Source organism: Bufo gargarizans, chromosome 3 (assembly GCF_014858855.1).
Source record: "Bufo gargarizans isolate SCDJY-AF-19 chromosome 3, ASM1485885v1, whole genome shotgun sequence".
In the NCBI taxonomy this organism is placed as follows: Eukaryota; Metazoa; Chordata; class Amphibia; order Anura; family Bufonidae; genus Bufo; species Bufo gargarizans.
Genome location: NC_058082.1, coordinates 208,551,592 through 208,557,591, shown reverse-complemented (window position 1 = coordinate 208,557,591; position 6,000 = coordinate 208,551,592).

Below are 6,000 nucleotides of genomic sequence, written 5' to 3'. Positions count from 1 at the left end.
GTGTTAAGTGGTAAAATGTAAAAAAATGCGAAAACTTGGTATCTCTGTAAACATACTGACCAGCAAAATAAAGATAATGTGTCATTTTTCCCGCACAGTGTACACTGCTATAACAAAGCCCAACATGCAATGGCTGAATTGTTGCATTTCTTTATCCTGCTTCCCAAAAAGTGAAATAAAAAGTGATCAAAAAGTTGTATGTGCCCCCAAAACAGAAACAATGATAATGGCAACTCAACCCACAAAAAATAAATCCTATGGTTGTCTGAAAATAGCTGTACAGGTATCCCAGAGACATTCAATATCAACATGGTGCCCGTAAACAAAAAAAAAATGGATTAACATCTGCAATCAAATGGATTAAAATCTGCAACAAAAAAATAAAAAATTTATTTTTGATCTCCATTTTCCTTTAATTCTTGTAGAACACCTCAAGGGTTAACACAGTTTGTAACATCAGTTTTTAATAAATTGAGGGGTGTAGTTTCTAAAATTGGGTCATTTATGGGTGGTTTCTATTGCGTAAATCCATCAAAATCACTGTGCTTAAAAAAACGGTTTTAGAAATGTTCTTAAAAATGTCAAAAATTGCTTCTAAAATTCTAAGCCCTCTAACATCCTAAAAAAAAAAAAATTACATTTACAAAATGATGGCAACATAAAGCAGACATATGGAGAATCTTGATTGATAACTATTTTATGAGGTAACACTATGTGTCTTAAAAGTACACAAATTAAAATTTAGAAAATTATGCATTTTTCAAAAATTTCTGTAAATGTAACATTTTTTTTATAAATAAAGAAAAAAATATTGACCCAAATGGACTGCTAATATGAAGTAAAATGTATCACCAGAAAACAGTCTCAGAATTGGTTAGATAGGTAAAACCATTTCAAAGTTACCACATAAAGGGACACATGTCAGATTTACAAAAATAGCCCTGGGCTTGAAGTTGAATAGTGACCTGGGGTAGAAGAGGTTAATATGTTTTAGTTCAATAGTCATGTCTCCTTCATACAATAGATAAATGTTATATCATCCAATGCCATTTACAGACCAGAGGTAATTATTTTGCATTAAGCATCTTAAGACGCATTAGTCTTCATGAATAATTGCAGCAAATGTCCAAACGATTTTACAGGTCTGAGGCTGAGCTATGGAATCTCTGCTCTACCTTCATTGTTACCAGTAGGTTGTGAGAGTGAAGTGCTTGTGGAAATGCAAAAAGCCGCAAGGGCATTGTGGAGGATGGGAGTAGCTGTACTCACAGTTAGGAATGCTGCCAGGGCCATGCAGTGATAAGAATGGTGCAAACTTATTCCCTTTGGGTCAAGCTCTATTTTCATTTCTGATCGCGGCATCTGATAAGAATAATGCAGTGTAAAATGTAAAAAAAATACAATAATAACTGATTAATTTTCCTGCAACGGGCGGGCCCCCGCCATCTTGCTTGAAGGTCTGGCGCAAAATCTTGTGTGGCCCGAGATGACCTCATCATGCAGGCCACTGTGGTGTCGTCATACGTCACTGCGTATGGTATTTCAGCCGAGATCTTCAAGTCGGCCCGGCCCGTTGCAAGCAAGTGGATTTGCTACCACGAAGCACGAGGACATTTGCTTTGCGACATTCGCTCATCACTAGTTACCACAGGTTTTCACTGTGGAATGTAGTAATTTTTGAATTTTTTCATTTATTTTACTCACTTACTGTATATACTGCTAATATATTCGACAACTCTTTATAGACATTAGCATTTACGGAGTGTGGGAGGAAGCCTCAGTACCAGGAAGAAACTCTTGCAAACACGGGGAGAACATACAAATTCCATGCTGATGTTGTCCTTCGTCAGATTCAAACCTAGGACGACAGCACTGGGGGATTTTGCCTTTCAGGTTTGCCCAGGGCTGGAAACCTTTCACTTTAGGGTTGATGTCTGTTTTGCCTCAACCGCAAAGGGGAGAAGATTCCTCAACTTGCTGCAGTACCACTTTATGGGCCACTTTGTAGAAGCTCCCACTAGGGGCAATGCTCTGTTGGATCTGGTAATTTCTAATGATACAGAGCATGTTGGAAATGTTACTGTTCGAGAAACACTAGGTAATAGTGACCACAATATTATTATATTCCCCCTACACTATAAGAAGCAAACTCTGTCAGGCAGAGCAAACACACTGAATTTTAAAAAGGCTAATTTCCTTGGGTTGAGGGCAACATTTCAAGGCATAGACTGGGAGCAGCTACTGTCACATAATAATACTGAGGATAAATGGGAGAGCTTTAAATCCACATTGAATAATTGCACTAAAAAATTTATTCCTTTAGGTAACAAGTATAAATGGCTAAAATTAAACCCCCCATGGCTTACAGCTACCGTAAAAAGGGCAGTAAATGACAAAATCTGTAAAAAGGAGATTAAATTAGCAAAAATACAAAACAAACAGCAGGTGGCAAAAGAGAGCAAAACAAATCCCCAAAAATTTTTTAAATATATAAATGCTAAAAAACCAAGGTCTGAGCAGATAGGTCTCCTAAATAATGGTAAAGGGGGGTTAGTCACTGAAGATAAGGAAAAGGCAGAGTTACTAAATGTTTTTTTAGCTCTGTTTACACAAAAGAAGAGAAAGGAGCTGATATCTGTGGTGCTGGGGCTATTAGTATATCCAGTTATATACTTAATTGGCTAACTGTAGATATGGTCCAAGAAAAGTAAAATAAGGTATATGTGAACAAGGCTCCGGGTCCAGATGGATTACACCCAAGAGAACTTAAAGAGCTCTGTTCAGTCATTGCTGTGCCCCTGTTTATAATTTTTATAGATTCTCTAGGGACTGGTACAGTGCCAAGTGATTGGTGTAAGGCAAATGTGGTGGCAATATTCAAAAAAGTATCTAGGTCCTTTACAGGTACTGTAATTATAGACCAGTTAGGCTTGAAAAGTATTGTTTGTAATTGGATTGAAAAATGGCTGAAGGACTGTGTCCAGAGAGTTGTGGTCAATGATTCCTATTCAGAATGGTCTGGGGTTCAGTGCTGAGTCCTCTATTATTTAATGTATTTATTAATGATATCGAGGACAGGATTAATAGCACGATTTCTATTTTTGCAGATGACACTAAGCTATGTAGTACTGTACGGTCTATGGAAGATGTCCAAAAACTACAAGCTGACTTGAACACTCTGAGTGATTGGGCATCAACTTGGCAAAGGAGGTTCAATATGGATAAATGTAAAGTTATGCATCTTGGTAGTAATAATATCTGTGCTTCATATGTCCTTCCTAGGGTATGTAACACTAGGGGAGTCATATAGAGAAGGATCTGGGTGTCCCTGTAGATCATAGCTTGAATAACAATGTCAATCAGCTACTTCTAAGGCCACCAGGATATTGTCATGCATTAAACGAGGCATGGACTCGTGGGGCAGGGATGTAATATTACCACTTTACAAAGCGTTGATGCAGTTCAGTTCTGGGCACCAGTCCATAAAAAGGATGCTCTGCAGCTGGAAAAAGTACAGAGTAGTGCGACTAAACTGATAAGGGGCATGGAGGGTCTTAGTTATAAAAAAAGATTAAAATAATTTAATTTATTTAGTCTAAAGAAGAGGCGACTAAGGGGGGGCATGATTAACTTATATAAATAAGTGGCCATACCAAAAATATGGAGAAAAACAGTTCCATGTAAAATGCCCTCAAAAGACAAGGAGGCACTGCCTCCGAATGGAGAAGAAAAAGTTCAGTCTCCAGAAGCGTCAAAGCTTCTTTACTGTAAGAACTGTAAATCTGCGGAATAGACATCCTCAGGACGTGGTCACAGCAGGAACAGTGGACAGTTTTATAAAGGGTTTAGCCGAATTCTTAAAAGTAAACATTAATGCTTATGAAAATGTGTAGCAATCTTAGTTTCATTTCTTTCTGGGATTCTCGCCCCCACCTATCCCTTGGTTGAACCTGATGGACTTGTCTTTTTTCAGCCATAGTAACTATGTAACTATATGGAGTCTGTAAGCGTCTTGTTAAACAGTTTATCTCAACGGGGCTTCTACTCGCACCTCTGATTGACACTGGAATGCTTTTCCAAAAAATATATGTTCACTTTTCTCAATATTTTTGGCTTTTCTCTGGCTGGTTTTCTCTAAGGATGGTTCCCTGCATCTGCACTCATCAATGTCTCTACACTGATTCATGTGTCTACAAAACCTAACCCCCTACTCCTTATGGGGAGCGGTACACATTTTTGATCTTGCTACAGCACACATACATTAATTACACAAAAAAAGCATTTGCAGAGGACCACTGCCATAGCAGTAGGACACTACAGAAAGGCTGGCAATTTGCAACCTCTACAACAGTAGAAATCATAGCTCTGGTCACTATTGAATAAGGGGGCCATGAATCACTGACAATTCACAATGAGAACTTGTCAGCACTGGAAATAATGAACCATGGCTTGAATAGTGAGGGAATTGCCCTACTAAATGTGTAATTCCCCATGGGACTGCTTGTCACAATGTCCAATTTTTACCATGATCAAGCACACATTGTGCAGTGTCAAAAACGACTGTGAAGCAATTGCTGAGGTGAAATGTAGGACATTTCAGGTAGGAATCCAAAGGGCTAAACACTGATAACTGTCCCAGACACCATTTTAACAGCACTGATAATGTATATGTTGTCATTCTCTTTCCCTGACACAGAAATTAAATTCTTTCCGCACCTTGACGTAGCCATATGTCAAAGTGAGGATGAACTTCTCGCACCACAACTTGCAGTTATTTCGGGGGAATAGAGCAAGCCCAGTAGTTATGCCATTGTCACTGTAATACACAACTACAATGTCCGGGATAAAAGCTAGAATTAAAGCATCTCCACAGCATCAAAGTGGTTAGACAGAGGTAGTGGCTTCCTTTATCGCTCAGTCTACCCCCCAAGATGCAAATGCGGGGTGCTGATGGTTGTTATGGCAGCTTGGCCTCCAGATCTGCCAAGTACGGAAATGTATTATGCCCCACAGGAGGAAGTATCTAATAGGCTTGTCAGTAGTATACTGATGGACTGACATAACACACTGTGCTACATAAGTATAGTAAAAAGTAAAAATGTTTGAAAACCTTCACATTATAAATTAGTCTTTATTATATATATTTGGTATTGCTATGTCCAAAACACTCATTCTATAATAGTATAATGTAATTTTACCAGTGAATACATTAAAATACATGATTAAATTAATTCTAACAATGATTCCTATGTACCCTGAAATGGTACCATTAAAAACTACAAGTTGCCCTACAAAAAAACAAGAAAACATATAGTTCTGTTGGTTGAAAAATAAAAAAAATAAAAGTTAGCAACAACAGACTGAAGTCCCTTGGTAAACATATAAGTAACAATAAAATCACAAGCCTCATGGAAGAGTGCTGATCTTTTTGTGCCTTCGGATTTGGGATTCCTTCCTTAGACGTGAGCCTAGCACAAGGATATATGTATTGCCAACTGAAGTGGATCACACTTATACCACACAGCGAACTCTGTAGATAATAAGAAAATAAAAATGCTGCTTAGGGTTATTCATAGAGTTGAGCGGACACCTGGATGTTCCCGGCTGAACTTCGCAAAAAAGTTCCAGTTCGGGACCCGAACTTGACCGAACTTGACCCCAAACCCCATTAAAGTCAATGGGGACCCTAACTTTGGAGCACTAAAATGGCTCTAGAAAAGTCATGGAAAGGGCTAGAGGGCTGCAAAAGGCAGCAAAATGTGGTTAAGAGCATGGCAAGTGCTCTGCAAACAAATGTGGATAGGGAAATGACTTCAAATAACATAAAATACGTAAAAAAAAAAATCTTGATCTAGGAGGAGGAGGTCCATATGGAGTAGGAGGTTGAGGAGGCGGTGGATGTGGTGGTGTAGGCAGAAGCAGCGGTGGTGGAGGAGGAGGAGGTAGCTAACACTGTTTTTTGTTTTTTTGTTGTTGGGTAGACCCCAAAACATTGAGAAA